Source organism: Bubalus kerabau, chromosome 3, assembly GCF_029407905.1.
Source record: "Bubalus kerabau isolate K-KA32 ecotype Philippines breed swamp buffalo chromosome 3, PCC_UOA_SB_1v2, whole genome shotgun sequence".
NCBI classification, from domain to species: Eukaryota; Metazoa; Chordata; class Mammalia; order Artiodactyla; family Bovidae; genus Bubalus; species Bubalus kerabau.
Window position 1 is genome coordinate 20,990,867 of NC_073626.1, and position 16,622 is coordinate 21,007,488.

The 16,622-nt window shown below is 41.0% G+C and overlaps 4 non-coding genes across 4 annotated transcripts; all 4 read right to left on the minus strand.

The window, feature by feature from the left end:
- Window positions 1-983: 983 nt before the first annotated feature.
- Window positions 984-1,056, minus strand: TRNAM-CAU (transfer RNA methionine (anticodon CAU)). Its single transcript has one exon. It is a non-coding gene; the product is annotated as a tRNA-Met (tRNA).
- A 1,482-nt stretch (window positions 1,057-2,538) lies between these two features.
- On the minus strand, window positions 2,539-2,611 carry TRNAA-AGC (transfer RNA alanine (anticodon AGC)). The gene has a single exon. It is a non-coding gene; the product is annotated as a tRNA-Ala (tRNA).
- Window positions 2,612-4,991: 2,380 nt separating this feature from the next.
- Window positions 4,992-5,064, minus strand: TRNAM-CAU (transfer RNA methionine (anticodon CAU)). The gene has a single exon. It is a non-coding gene; the product is annotated as a tRNA-Met (tRNA).
- A 4,019-nt stretch (window positions 5,065-9,083) lies between these two features.
- Window positions 9,084-9,156, minus strand: TRNAR-ACG (transfer RNA arginine (anticodon ACG)). Its single transcript has one exon. It is a non-coding gene; the product is annotated as a tRNA-Arg (tRNA).
- Window positions 9,157-16,622: the final 7,466 nt, after the last annotated feature.

The window sequence follows — 16,622 nt, forward strand, 5'->3', positions numbered from 1 at the left end:
GAGGGTCCCTGCGCTCCAGGGAATCAGCCTGAAAAGGAAACGGAAAGAGAAAGAACGACACGGGGAGACCAAGCTTGATGAGCAAAGTCCGTAGCTTTATTTTCAAAAGGAGCTTTTATACCCTAAGTTGTACATAGAAGGTAATAGGGGGTGCAAAGTCATGCAAGGTCAGCAGTCCTTGACCCTTATTGAAACGAGGCTTTTTTTCTGCAAACTTATCAGATACAAAGACTTTAGGTGATTTACATCATCTTCTGGTTAGGAGACCTGCTAACATTTTACTTCTGATAAAGGTTAGTCAACCAGAAAAACTTATTTTCTCCAGAGGTGATTTTTCTTAAAGTTTGGTGCCACTCCCTGAAAGCACTAGAGTTGCATTCCTATAGGGCAAAGGTGCAGTGGGGGATAATCAAGGGAAGAATTTATTAGGTCAAGGGTCTAGGGTTATTATTAACATTAAGGCTTCTACTTATATTTCTATATGCCAACTATATTAATCAATACACTCCCAGGGACACGGTGGGTAAGGGATATGGAAACTTGGCAGCAGGCATTAGCTCAACAAACAATTCCTCTATTAGTTCTATTTTAACAATTTCTAACTCCCCGAGAGGCTCTGCATTGTTAGAATATCTTAAGTTTCCCATGCCTCTCGTGGTTGGGAGGCTGTGAACAATCACACGCGTATCTGCAAGAGTCCAGAAACCTGTCAGGCAGGTTAGAAAGCTTTCTGAGGGATTTGAATTGGAACACACCTTATTATACCCTGGAGACTTATTAACTAAAGTTCTAAATTGATTTTCCTACAGAGAAAAGTGATCGGGGATAGCCCCCCGTGAATGTCAAAGGAGTTGGTGAAAGTCATAAAATAGTAAAACAGACAGATTCTGGTTTTGGGGTAGACGCTCAGGCAGGTCCGGAGTGGGGGTGGCCTTGAGCTCTGACTTGCCTTGCCCATCAGAGCTGAACAAGTATAAAACACTTGCCCTCTCTGAGGCTCGAACTCAGGACCTTCAGATTATGAGACTGACGCGCTGCCTACTGCGCTAAGAGGGCAGATGATCACAATTTCTGTCATTGAAGGTAAAACACAAAATAGTACTTTCCAGTCATGTCCAGCAGTTTCCAACTTTTAAAGAATGTAACCATGCTACTTATAAATCATTCCATTTAAGCCAGTGCTGCACTTGAAGGGTTCCACATCCAGGAATGGTGGAGTCCACACCTTTCCAACATATACCCAACAACTGGACCCTCTGGCCTGCAGTACCATTTGTACTGGTCCAGTAACAATTGTACTGGTTTTTTGCTGCTCTTTTTCCCTCTTGTGGTCTAATGATCTGCCTGTTGTCTCCTTCAGAGACCTCAGTCACTCTTACACTTTCCTTGATACCTTATATTTAAAAGAAACCTAAGAAGTACCCAGTTAATACTATTAATAGTTCACTGACTGACTAAGTGAATTAATACTCCTCAAATTTGTCTGCACTCCATACTTCTTTATCTCACTCTATGTCTCCAGTTGCCTCTACATGCCTGGAGATATTCTCCTTACAAAAAAACAAACTGAACTTAATTCAAAACCTTCTCATTTATTTCAGCCTTAAAATCATACTAAGGGATTTATGGAGATGATTTCATACATTCAAATTGAATTTCAGCAACAGAAGTATGCATCGTAATTTACATTTTTCAGATATAATGGAGACTCAGAAAAGTTAAGGTCCCAGAGCTGCTAAGTAGCAAAGCATGGATTGAGAAACAGATTTTAAATTCCAAATTGTGATTTTATTTTTCTGCTGCAGCTGAGGGTCTCACTGTCTGTTCTCCAAAATAACTCATTCATCTAAACTCTAATTCCTAACATCTTCTGTGCTGGTGTTCTGGACTTAGGCTTCCAAGTCAATTTTGGCTCATTCTCCACCTTCAAAATCCACATTAACTGTCCTGGCAAATACTATTACTCTTGTGAAACTCTGTTAAATCTATCACTTCCTTTCCATTCAGTCAGGACATATTCATTGGGGAGCTGCTCTGTGCTTGGCACTGCAGTAGGCCCAGTTGATTCAGAAGAAATCTGACCACCCAAACCTCTGGAGCTACTATGTATATTGACAAGAGACAATCTTCTTCTGGTTTCACTACTTTCAGTCTTCCCTGGCACTTACAACTAAATAATACTTTAAAAAAATGTTTGTTTCCACAATGTCCCATTGCTTCAATCTGACCATTCTTGATTTTTTATTTTTGATATGATCTTGCTTTTCCCTCAACTCTTTGGTAGAACTTAAATGTAATTTTGCTATATAAGGTCAGTTCGATCCATTGATGTATGGTGGTGTTTATTTTTTCAACGTGTTTGTTGATTTTTCTTATCTACTAGATTTATCATTAATGATAGATGTACATACTGAAGGCCAATAGAGCCAGGCCTGTCCTGTTTTGCCCTTGCCCAGGGAAGAGTCCAAAGTGTCTAATTTTTTCCTTTCTTTCTACAATTTGGAAGATTTACAGTTCCTCAGCTGAAAGAGTAAAAACTGGAGAATGTGGGCATCGATCCCACTACCTCTCACATGCTAAGCGAGCGCTCTACCACTTGAGCTAATTCCCCACATCCAGCATGCATTTTTTTTCCTTCCATTTTTCAGTGGACTGTATCCACGTCATTATTCATTCTTCCAGGCTGCCAGAACTTCAGGAAATGTCAAGGTCTTCAAGCTGGACTAAGGGTCCGTCTTCTCAAGGATCCTCCAAGGCCAGAGAGCAGTTGGTACCTATTCCTCTGCCAAGGAAAAAAGAAAGTCACTGTGACAAAATCTGGCCAAAAAACTATGAATTTCAGATTTTTCCAACAGAAGGGACCACATCCCATTTGGGAGGACTCACCCAGAACAGTGGGCTAATGCAGCCGGACTATCTCAGATTGATAATCTATCTGTTTCTTAAACATGAAACTAAAACAGCAAAGCAACAGAAATGAGATGATCACTGGTTCCCTTTAGGGGAGGCAGAGGGCTGAGTTTTCCCAGATGGTATAAGGTACAAGGGAGCAATTTTTTCTGCTTAGTTTTGAACCAAGGGCCTCCAGCATGTTAGGCAAGCATGATAACCACTACACTACAGAAACTTACACATTGCTTTATTTCTGGAATATTTATGGGATTCTTGCTGAGGCAGGTCTTGAGAAGTTACTTATTTACGCTATATGCAAGAACAAAAAAGAAGTACATACTATTACATGCAAAAGCCATCAGAAATTAGAGGTGAGATATAGAGAAAAGGAAAAATGCATGGACATTGTAGGAAGTAGATGTAGAGTGAACACAGGATGGAAGGAAAAGGCATGGAGGTAGGGATTCCTGTGTTCAGAAATATACCTGTTCAATTGGAGTGGGTGTATGTGCGTTTGTGTGTACAAAATAGACATGAAGGGAAACAGTGGTTGAAAAGCCTGGACACATGAAGATACACTGGCGAGAAAACTGGAGGCTTAAGAACACTTGAAAAAAATCCCATGCAGACAGCTTACATAATCAAGGTAACATTTTATGATAAATTTTTAATTTTGAATGCCATATAGGTAGGAAATGGGGAAACTGGAATTAAGGAGAATGAAAAAGAAGTTATATTAAGGGATTGAGGTTTATTCTTTTAGCTTCTGAGATTAGCAGTAGCATGAGTCTTTCTGCATCTTCAGTCCAAGACACTGTCTGGCACAGAATACTTTCTCCATAAGCATAGAATAGATCAAGGCATAGATGCATGAGAAGAAAGAGAAAGATTCTGGAGAGTTGTGTAGGAAGGATCTACAATATCTAAGTATGTGTCAAGACACTAGATGTAGAGATTTGAGTGAGAAGAAGTAGTCAAGGACACTTAGAAGTCTGGAACCTGGGTGGCAGACACAGAAGTGATTTTGATTTAGTGTCTGATGAGTGGAAAAATAAATACACTCATTTAAAAATTTGTTCTATGAATGTGTGAAGGGAGGAACTGGTATTCCTTATAGACCTATGAGACTATACCTTAAATTAAAAGACAAGCTCACATCTTTTCATATAGAAAACAAACAAACAACCAGCTTTTCATGTCTGGTTTTGCTCCTTAGAGCTAACAGACTTGAGAAAAATGATTCAACTTCCCTGAAATTCAATTCCATCTTTCAAATGGGAGTGATGATATTTGGGTTATTTGCAAGGTTAATCAAACGACTTGCATAAAATCAATAAACTTTCAGGACACTTTCTAGAATGTGGTGCAGATTAGATCTACAGAAACTACCCCAGATCTATAGGTTAGATCTACAAAAGCTACCCCACTGTCTCCTCCTATATGTATGCCTTATTTCCAAAATCTTGTAACAATCACAGTTGTTTTTATAGAGACATACACAATGAGTGGGAGAGCCCCAAATTCTCAACTGCACCCAGAACAGTGCATTAACAAGAAATATTTGTTACATAATTTAAAAAATAAATGATTTTACCTTTCCCCATGTCTTAACTGTGGTTGGACAATCTTTAGAGCATGAATTTGGAAGAGAAAACTTCCCTTGCTTCTTCCACCAGGAGGAGAGGAAGATCAAAAATATAGTATAGCTTTTGTTTTCTGGTGTAATCTAAATTTCTTGTCCATTTCACTCAAACTGCTGAGAGGTGCAACAAACCAGACAATTGATTCCATTTTCTTGAGTGAATATTGAATATTGGAACATCCACCCAATGATTTGGAGAAGGAAATGGCAACCCACTCCAATATTCTTGCCTAGAGAATCCCTTGGACAGAGGAGCCTGGTGGGCTGCCATCTATGGGGTAGCACAGAGTTGAACACAGCTGAAGCGACTTAGCAGCAGCAGCAGCAGCATCCAATGCTTATCTGGCAGCATTTGCTAGTTTTCTTTTGTATTGATTTCCTTAAGCGCAGATTACACACATTTTCTTTTCTTTCAACTTGGCTTTTCACCAGACCAACTGTGAAAAAAGTGAGGGCCTGCCCTCTCTGAGGTTTGAACTCAGGACCTTCAGATTATGAGACTGACGCGCTACCAGCTGCGCTAAGAGGGCAGACAACTTAATGTCTGTACATTGAAATTAAAATATGAAACAGCATTTTCCAGGCATGTCTACTTCATCTGTTTTCAGCTTTTAAAGCATCTACTCTATGTTATTTGAAAATCACAATGTTTAAGTCAATGCTACATGGGTAGGAGTCCATATTTATGAAAGGTAGAGTCCATGCCTTTCCAGTATTCAACCTAAGACAAGACCATCTATACTTCAGCAATAAGGACAATTCATCGTGTCTGTCTTTTGCTGGTCTTGTGTTCGAAAGACATTGTGTTTCCTGCCCTCAACCGATCTTACATCTTTCATGATCTTTGTTGAAGAAACATAGAAGGTGCTCAATTAATATTATTTCTCTTACTGACTGAATCAGTTTCCCTCAAATTTGTCTATAGTCCATACTTCTCTATCTTTATATCTCCACTTGCATCTATGTGACTGGAGACATTCTTCCTGACAAAAACATACACTGAACTTAATTTTAAAAAGTCTTCCTTTTTTTTCAACTTTATATGATATTAATTATGCTAAGAGATTTATGGAGATTATTTCATGTAGTCTAATTGAGTTTTGGCAACAAAACTATTTATCATAGTTTACTAAACCAAACTGTGGGCTGCTGGCCCCAGAGCAGCAAAGCCAGTCTGCTGCCATCAGGTTGTGATGAAGGAAGGTGAAGGATTTATTGCAGGGTGCCAAGCAAGGAGAACCAGCTCAAAAGATTCAGATACCCCAAAGTCTTTCAAGGCAGGATTTTTAAAGACAATGTGAGGGTGACTGTCTCAGGGTGTATAATCAAGGGCTTCCCAGGTGGCTCAGTGGTAAAGAATCCACCTGCCAATGCAGGAGATGCAAGAGACCCAGGTTTGATCCCTGGGTGGGGAAGATCCTGTAGAGTAGGAAATGGCAATCCACTTCAGTATTCTTGCTGGGAAATCCCATGGACAGAGGAGCCTGGCGGGCTACCATCCATGGGGTCCTGAAAAGTCAGATGCGACTGAGCCCAGGACAGTGTGACAGTGTGATAGTGTGAAGGAGACTGTCTCAGGGTGCATTAGGAGCAGTGTGCAACTCTTTGATTGGCTGATGGTGAGGTAACAAGGTAATATTTTGGGTAACAATTGTCAGTTTTTGCCTCCAACCAGTCTGAGATCTACAAACTATTGGTCAGCATGCAGTCAACTTTTTCATCTGATAGGAGTTTTCGTATCTGCAAAATTATTCAAGGATATGGCTCATAATATTAACCACAGCCCTTGAGGAGAAACTAAAGGCTCACGGCTCTATTTTATGGCTAAACTATTGTCTTGTTTGACCGCTTTCCTTTGTTTCTGCATATTCTCACTTCTCTGATTAAATTTGCTCTTTGAAGTTGAGGGAAGATCTCAGATGCTAAATTTTTTTTTTAACGAACAAGAGTTAGGGGGAACATGGTGAGGCTGGTGTCTGTCTCTGGAGGAGGAATTTGGTGTTAATTTTGAAGTTGAATGCAACAACCTCATCCAGTAGGGTGATCAGTGAAGCTTTCCTTTACCATTCTGAAGATACTAATGTGGGGGTTCAATATGAATTTATTTTTTGTGTGTACAGAATGTCAATCGAATTGACTTGTTTTGAGAAGAAAGGGAAGTCAAATCAACAGAAATGTTAAGATAACCTATGCTTCCTTTTACAAATAGCAGGTTTGGGACTGCAATCAGAAGTTAATACAAACTTCAGGAGAATTAAAATATTTACCTTTATGAAAAATGGCTGGAATAGAAACTGGGATTTGGATAAGAATCCAGGAGCAGAGGGGCTGAATGCATGTATTTATTTGTTTGCCTTTGATCAACATGACTGTCTGGGAGAGGAGGAAGAGGAAATTTGGTTTTCCATCAACAACTGTCATTCAGGCCCTACGGAGACAAATAAAGCAGGAAGTGGGTCTAGAAACAGTGAGGGCTATGGGGATAACAGGGTAGGTTGCATTTTAGCTGAGGTCATCAGACTGAGCAGATGACATTTGAACTTTCCTGCTGTCAAGTTTCATAGTTACCAAAGTTTCAGGCTAATAATAAAGAGATGATAAAGTCTTCCTAATGAATTTGAAGGAGGGGAAAATATACTGGAATGTGGTTTATTATTCAGCTTTCTGGAAAACACTTGAGAGATCTGATTAGGGTGTTAGTTTTCTCACAGCTTGGTTACAGCCTGCTGTTAACTCCATTACCTTGAAGAAGGAAAGGAGCAGGTTGCCCTGACTGGACTGACTCCATTTTTAGAAGGAAAGGAACTCCATCTTGCCCTCTCAATGAACTTTGGACTACTTATCTGGTAACCAGGGAGACAACATACCAAATGGCCAGGGCAGCTCCCTCCCCGCCCACTCCCCCCTCCCCCCTTCCCCGTCCCCCCACCCCGGTCCCCGCCCCCCCCCGCCCCCCGCCCACCACCACCAAGGGACAAACACCCAACCAGGCAGAGCTCGCACCTAGACTCCCTGGAGCCAGGAAGAGTGTAATAAACCGCTATATAATCAATTACCTCTATAATCTTTGCAGTGCCCATTGATGCGGACTACTCTGCATGACTAGGTGACCTTCAGATTGTGAATTATGGCTGTAACCTGATTGTATCTCTAACATTTTCCAGAGCAGACTTAAGAAATTTGGGGATGTGGGCTTGGGCACGTACACTTTAGGTAAAAAAGGTTGTAACAAAAATCGGTAGGGGTCCCTGGCTAAAGAGGAAACTCTGCCTTGGACCCGCCGATGTAATAAACTGCACTCCACTATTCACGCTGTCCTTCTGAATGAGTTTGCCTCCCGGAGCGTTTGGATACAACAACTTGGTTAGTAACCTGGTTAATCAAGATAGCTATTACCTTGTTAGAAGTCCCCTGAACAGAGTGAAGCATAACTACAACGGGTGGCTCGGCAGAGGGAGGGGTCGGTACTGATGAGTATGAAAGCAGGAAGGGAATGAGAATGCAAATTCTTCAAGACTTTCCTCCTGCCCAGCACACTTTGGCTCAGCAACCTGGGCAGTGGGATTGGTGGTATCTGTCTTTTGACTCTAGAAATGTACCTCCTATTCCAGGCTTTAAAAGAAAAAGTTTGATCTACAGTATCCTAAAAGGCCACAACGCAGCCAGGATGAAAGGAGCCATTCTTCCCACTCTCTTTCTCTTCTTTGTTTTCGTTTCTCTTTTTGTCTGTCCTCGAATTCCTTCAGCCGCCTCCAGGGCTCTTTCAGCATGGATCTCAGTAGACAAGGATAGAAAAATTCGTCCATTTACTGCCCTTCTGTTAGCTGACCCGGCTGCTTGAGCGTCCTCGACCCTCACGAGGAGTCACTTCTCGAGGGCAGCGACCGCAGGGACTTCTCAACTTTGAGTCGCCGACCCCGGACTGCGCTTGATGCGTTTAAAGCGCGGTATTGGGTTGATGTTCTGCAGACACCTGCAGGGCAGGGAAACATGCTGGCAGCTCCTCCCAGCAGACCCCATTCGCATCTCCCAATCCTTGATAGATACAAGATCCACATCGTCCCTGTTTACTGTGTGAAGATCTGAACGCTTACGAAGTGCTTTTCCTCACTCGAGGTTCTTCTAAGACCTGACCGCTGATTCCCACGCGTTCTGCCTTCCCTACTTACGGTTCTCTTCTTTGTTGTTTATGACATCGCTGTTGCTTGTTTCGGTGTGGACTCGGACAGCTGAACGCTGGAGAAATTTAGCAGGATTCGTCGAAGATTCTGTTCTCTAGAGAGCACTATATTCTCAAGAGGCAAGCGTTCTCAAAAGGTAGAGTTTTCCATGCAACAGGCGATAGTACAAAAGATAATAGTTGATGTGCAAGATTACTGTCTTACTCTTTTGTGTATCTTTTCTAGCCCCGCCCCGGTCATCTTCCCTCCATTCTTTGTGGTGATCGTAACAATAAAGGTTTTAAGAGGACTTCTTCATACTGAGAGTCTCAGGTGGGTTGTAAAAACACACCACCCTACCATCCCCCTAAAGAGGGGAGAGGAGACCTCGAGCCAGCCAGGAGTCGAACCTGGAATCTTCTGATCCGTAGTCAGACGCGTTATCCATTGCGCCACTGGCCCTATCGGTGTGGGTGCTCTTTAAACCATCATTAATTAGCCTTTAAGATGTTTTTGCACTTTCTTATCATGAAATTTCTGGATGTAGCCGATGTACGCTCGCTCTTCTTTTGATTTGTCTGCCCTCTACTTTCCCAGATGAGACGATATAAAGATTTACGCTCTACTTTGAAGCCTCATTATAGCAATAACCTGCCAGCCTAAAGTCCTTGACCTCCTGGTGAAGGGCCTGGAAGGAGCAAATGATGGAGTTCTTAGGACTTTGCTAATGAGAACGGAAGGAAACCGGGAAATAGGGACCAGAGTAAACAAACAAAATAACAGAAATATTCGCAAACCTAATCGAGTTCTTAATTCTTCCCCCCGTTTGGATCGTGCTCTTTCCTTGTTCGCCTAGGGTGCAGAGCCCACTCCTCATTTCGGCATTTATCACACTCTTGTGAACAGCTGTTTGCTCAGTGGTTGTCTCCACTCAATTGTATATTTCTTAAGGCCAGCATGCTCCGTATCTACAATGACTAATTTTACATTAAAAGTCTGCATGCATGAATGAAGAGTTGATAAAAATGCCTGTAAACATCAGGAAAACAGTTTATGGTACAGGTAGGCATCACGAGTCTGTGATTCCATGCTATCTCAACCCAGATGTTTAAATGGAAGAGCAAAGGCATGCTATGTACAGCAGCCGAATTCTAGTTTCCTGAATATGCTTTGAGGCTCATGATGTCTGTTTATGTACTCAGGGGTGGAGGCTGGGCATGTGTCCATTAAGTCTGAAGCCAGTGACAATCAGACAGTAGGACTGGGCTGGAGCTAGTGGCTGAGAAGTAGGCCTTCTAAGTGAAGAGAATGCAGAGTCTGCTGATAGCAATGAAAAAACTTAGTGAACCAAGGGCTCATCAGACCAATATTTTTAATATCATTTATGTAGCTTGTTTCGAGTTTTTCATAATGCCAGTGATCAGGAGGGCTTAGAACACAATTCTCACAGAACTATAAGACATCTAGCCCAAAGATTCCTCCCCTATAAAGGACACTTTCAGTAATAGCTCTACAATTATTCGAACGACAGCATTCAACTGACTTACGATGGATTTACTATCATACATGACAAGTCAAGAAGGTAGGGAGGCTATGAGCCTCATTAATAACAACTCTATGATGTTATTCAGAACCAAGACTTTTTGAATGATCGAGTCTTTGCATTATGTCATTCTCACTATATAGATCTCATACACCAGCTGGTTTCCTTGTAGTACCTCTGACTCTCACAATATCAAGATAAACTCCAGGAAAATAAGCAGACTTCTTTATAGTATCTCTTGTTAAGAACTTCTGTTATACATTCCTCAGTGGATTTCCCCCTCACATTGGCTAGATTTGTATCACATATTCTTACCTAATCCAAGTATTGCCAAGAATGTGACCACTGTGATCAGTTAGATCAATCATAACTCTGCCTCTGCAACTGAGATAGGGTCTACCTCCTGCAAAGCCAAGGCAGTATAGAAAAGGTTATGTGAATGAAATCATGTTTCTGTTCGAGAGGAGGAATAGGGGCTCTGTTGTTGGTGACTGGTGGTGGAACAAACAAGCAATATTAGTTGCTGTACCCTATACCATCCCCATATTTGAAATAAAATGAAGTAGGCATTTTTTAGCATGTTCAAGACCTCCATTCCTTACCTTATTAACTCACATTGAGGTAGGAGACAGTGGGCCTCTGGTCCAGGCACTTGGTGTTTGTCAAGTGGAATAAAACAGAGCCTTTGTTCTCACCCAGACACTCCAAGGACAAAGCTAAAAGTTGAGCTCTGCTAAAGAGATAAGCTGCCCGCTCCTAAGGTCAAGGAAGACTTCCTTGTCTATACACATGCAGGAAGGGCTTCTTGGGGGTCAAAAAGAAAGTGGGCCCCATTTCATAGTAACTGTGGACACCTACTCATAGGCTTCTGTGGTGGGATCCACCTTAGAAAAATGTTGTGCACACATCTTGGAGAGGATCCATGGACCAGTCAGATGTGAAGAAAGGAGCAAGATAATTGGCCAAAGGTAACGAAGACCCAGAAGGACTGTCCTATATAAGTGGTTTACATCACCTCCTTACTGAGCTCCTCCACACTCAGGATGCCTGCACTCCTCTCTGGGTGTGTATCTCTGCCTAGCTTCTGAGTGAGATAGAAGCTAGTTTTCTATCTACTGTTAGTTAGTCTTCTAGCTAAGCTAGTTAGGTAGAAGCTGTTTTCCTGTGTGCTCTCCCATACATTGTGCTGTGTCTCTAATAATAAACTTTGGACCTGTTTTTACAGTTTTTGCCTCCTTGAAACACTCTTGCTTTCAAACAGGAGTGAGAGCCAGGGCCACTTTGCTTCTAGACCACTTTCCTAGTGGTCTAGTGGTTAGAACTTTCAGTTTTCATCCAGGTTCCCCAGGTTTACTTTCTGGGCAGGAAACTAAGATCTCTTTTCAGGACTGCTCACTGCTCTCCCTCTGAGATCATTTGGTACCAAAACCTGGGAGTTCAAGGCAAACTGCAGGTCCTGTCCAAACCACTGACTGGAGACTTCTGCCTTTCACTCTCTCTCTCCCACATTTCTGTGATTTATTTTCATACCTTACTTGAACAGCATGGTTTCTTTTTTTTTTTACCTAATACTTTAACACCCTCTTGGGGAAAGACTAACTGAACCCTTGTTGCTGCCAAGGCCACTGTTGTCAGCATCAATATTAGACATAAACTTCCAGAGCTAACCATTACAAAAAGCATCTGATATACAGCTTATATTCAGTATTTGTATTTAGTACAAGTACATTCATTGTACATGATTACATGTTGCTGTTCAGTTGCTAAGTCGTGTCTGACTCTGTGACCCCCATGGACTGCAGCATGCCAGGCTTCCCTGTCCTTCATTATCACCTGGAGTTTGCTCAAGATCATGTCCTTTGAATCACTGATGCTCTCTAACCATCTCACGCTCCACAGCCCTCTTCTCCTTTTTCCTTCAATCTTTTCCAGCATAAAGGTCTTTTCCAATGAGTTGGCTCTTCGCATCAAATGGCCAAATTGATGCTGGAGCGTCAGCTTCAGCATCAATCCTTCCAATGAATATTCAGGGTTTATTTCCTTTAGGATAGACTAGTTTGATCTCTTTATAGTCCAAGGGACTCTCAAAAGTCTCTCATGATGACATATTGACTTATACATCAGAATTGTATAAGTGTGGTTATTAATAATACCATACGTCACAGATCTTAGCATGACTGCATGGTAAAATAACACTACAGTTTCTGAATTTAAAGTGTCAGAGGCTAACAAGTGTATAATAGTGTAGAGATCTGAAGTTCAACTTTAAACAGCTCCAGAGCAGGGCAGGAGTTTTAAATTCCTAACTCTGGAAATCAGTAATTTATGCTACCTAAATTTGTCTATAAGAGATATAACGCTCACTGATCCCCAGGTTTATTTTTGCAGCTTCTTTAACAGTTGACATTTTAAATTTATTTCTTCATCACAATCTGTTCCTTTCCAGCATAAGTGTAGTTGAACACTTTCTGTCCTAAAATTTACTGTTTTTTTGTATGTTTAAAGTTTTTTCTTTTTAATATTTATTGGAATATCATTGATTTACAATGTTGTGTTTGTTTTTGGTGTACGCAAAATGAATGTTATATATGTTTAAAAATCTACTTTTTTTTTTAAGATGCTTTTCCCATATATTCCATTGCAGAGTACTGAGTAGAATTCCCTGTGCTACACAGCAGGTTCTTATTTATTTTCTATTCTTATTACTGTTCATGTAGAAGAAACTTGATATGGAAAAATGAGAGCAGGCTTTAGAGAAAGACTCTACCCTTTACTAGAATATGTGAATTTGTACCAATCACTTAACTTTTCAGTCACCCCATTAATTTATCTACAAAATGGAGATGATAGTTAATTTGCAGGTTTGTGGTGAGATTAAATTACATAAAGCAGGTCAAGTCCTGACAATTATTTAGGCTGTCAATAAAAACCATCCTTAATAGTAATGTCCAACTGTTCCCAATATTCTAAAGCTTAATCTTAATAACTCTAGAAGCATTTACTGAATATTCATTTACAAAGCAGACTGTGAAACTGGAGGATTCAAAGGTAAAGATTAATCTGAATTCCTCAAAGAACTAACATCAAGTCAGAGAGACAAATCTAAATTCATAATTACAACAGGAGAAGTGCTACTCCAGAAATAAAAAAATGTGCCAGCAGCCTGAAAGTGTTAATCACGCAGTTGTGTCCAAGTCTTTGTGATCCTATGCACTGTTGCTCACCAGGCTCCTCTGTCCATGGGATTCTCCAGGCAAGAACACTGGAGTGGGTTGCCATTTCCTCCTCAAGGGGATCTTCCCAATTCAGGGCTGGAAACTGGGTCTCCTGTATCACAGGCAGTTTCTTTACTGAGTCACCATGGACTTCCCAGCAGAATGGAAGTACAGCAATTAACTCTGGAGGGGAAGTCAGGAGAAGTTTTTCTTGCTATCACATTTGACTTTAATTTTGAAGGAGAAACAAATTTGACCTTGTAAAGAAGGAGGAAATAAAAAGCCAGAGTATTCAGTATTTGTATGAGGAGAAGTTACAAAAGGTCTGTTTGAGGAAAGCAGTTTCTTGAGGTAGAACTACAGTTTTAATTGGCATAAGGAAGAGGAACTGGAGGAGCAGGAAAAGTGGCTGTAAAGACAGCTTGTTGGAGCACACTAAAGGCTTCTAATATAGCAGCAATATTATTTTTTTCTAGATATGGTGGTTCATTTCTTATTCTTCCAACTGTACATATTTTGATATTTTTTGCTTATGTGACATGTATGAGATGCATCACAATAAAAAAATTAAAACGTTTCAAAAGGTAGGTTGGTGCCAATTTGTAAATACCTTTATTTATCAAGATAATCAAGATAAGAAATATATTCTGAAGACAGAAGAAGGTGAAATAGGTCTTCAAGGAGAACATTCTCAGCTCTGTGTTTGAGGAAGATCAAATTGGGCAGTATTCGTAGAGGTAGACCGAAGTGCAGGGAGAGGCCACGTGTAGAGACACCATGGTCTGGGCAGGAATAACTAAGGCCTGGTCCAGATAACTAGGTGTGAGTAGGGCTCAGAGAGGGGAACGGAGGTTTGGTTGAGGTGGAAGTGACAGGCTTTGATGATTCATTGAGAGTGACGAACAAATGGAATTTAGGATAGTGGATCTGTGGACTTTAGTATTTATGGATCAGGAAATTCCACTAATCTTTAGTAAATAGTGGGGGAAAAAGTATCTTGAAGGAAACGAGTTCCAATTCCAGTCCCAACATCTCTCATGTAAACCTAATTATATCAGAACTTTCTGTGAGTCTATGAGCCACCTCTGCATCTCTTCCAATATATTCATTTTATGTTGTTGTTGAGGTAGTTTGGATAAGGTTTTGTTACATGCAACAACATACAGGTCTGAACAATATAAAAGGCCTGAACAATACAATAGTTACAAGATTCCACTCATAAAATTCCTCAGGGATAATTTTTTTTTTTTTTATCAAAACTAAGGCTTCACAGGAGAAAGAGTTTTGTTACTGTTTAAAAAAAAAAAAATCTGTTTCCAGGAGACCAGGAATACCCGTGAGAGGGTTGGGAAGTGGGTGCCTAAGGAATCTTCAAGGTGAGGCAAAGTTTTTTTGCTTCAAGTCCCCAGAGCCAAACACACTCAGCCATCCCCACATCCCAACTGTGTCTTCTCTTTAGTGAAAGAGCTGAGTTCCTGGAATCTTAATCCATATCTGAATAATGATTTGTAACAAGTCAATTCTTTCTAGCCTTAGTAATTAAACAAGAGTGTGTGCACAGCTGTGAAGTCTTGAATTACAGGGTAGATATGATTTTTCTTCAGAAATTAGCCTTTTCACCATCACTGACGTTAGGCTAGCCATCTCCACCCGGTATCCTTTCTGTGACTGAGTTCCCACTGCCCACTGATATTTGCATGGGTTTCACTTGGATTGGTTGCACTAGGACACACTGAAGCCAACAATGATGGGTGCTGCACAAGCAGAGAATTCCTGAGGAAAGAGTGATCATGTTGCAGATGAAAATGACTATAACTTGATATTTACTATGAAATTTAGTTTTTAAACAGGATTAACAAATGACAGTATGGTCTAGGACCAAAAGTACCAATCTGTCAATACCAATCTTCACCCACCCACCCTTTACTCTACTACAATCTTTCTTACAATTTCTCTCTCAATCTCCAAGACATGTTTCTTATAGTATGTACAGGAGAAATGGATTCTATGTCTTCTATAAAGGCAACATTCTAACACTGTAGAGTAGGAGGAACTGCAATGAGCAAATGAGATATCATTGCACCAAATCCATGTCTGAAAATTAGCAGTACTCAAGTGAAATACTTGAGACTTGAGACACCATAAATATAATTGTTCTGAATTCAGTACCTATCCCCACAAAATCCCTAAGCCCTAAGAACACTCACCGCATAAGAAAAACAGTATGGTGCTGAATATAAGGAGGAAAGAAGGGTAGAGAAAGGTGATTTTCACGTCCTTATACATGTTAGTTGTTTTCAAAATATACAGATAATGCAGTAGTAGTGCAAGGAACACACAGATACCTGTTATGCAGAAAAAAAAAGGAAGGGAGGAGTGAACAACAACCCGTCTGGTTAGTTTAATCTATGGCCTTAGGACTAATTTCCAAGACTTAAGTTGTTGCTTTAACTCCCCATACTCTATATTTCTTTCCTTTTGTTGTCATTCCATTTGTTGTCATTGTATTACCTTTGCCCTTAACAATCCCTCAACAGTTTCTAAGAGGTTATGCCCAATGGACTACCACCCCAGCCCAGAACCAGAATGACTCTGCGTTTCATCCCTTACCTATGATGAAGAAGGTGGTTGTGAAGATGAAGTACTGTTTCCGGGTATCAGGAAGGGAATGCGGGAAGGCCAGGAGTATAAAGCTCAGGAAGAAGGAGAGAAGAAGGGCGCTGATCATGAAAATTTGACCAAATATGTAGTAGTCTGAATTAGGGAGGGAGAGGGGAGAAAGGCCAGGAGCTCCCTCTAGGGCCCCCTTCCTTCTGGGTCTGAATCCCCAGAATACTAAAGAAGCAGTGCAGAGACTTTAAGGTAGGAATCAATGGCAATTGGTGGGAAGCTTAGGGATGGAGGGAGAAGTAAGCTGCCAAAAGATCTAAAATAGTGATTCTAGTTGGGCTGGTATCCCTTGAGAGGCCTGGTCCCCTGGCTCATTCTGAAATGAGCCACTGTTACTGGTGGGCTTATAATTGCTTCCTTCGGGTATGCTGGGGCAGAAAAAGGAGGTTGAAACTTCTGGGAAGGGACAGGGTTGAAGCAGGGCCCTCCTTTTCAAGGCCAGAACTTACTTGATTTTGATGGTAGAACCCAACATTTGATTTCACCACTGCATATTGCAA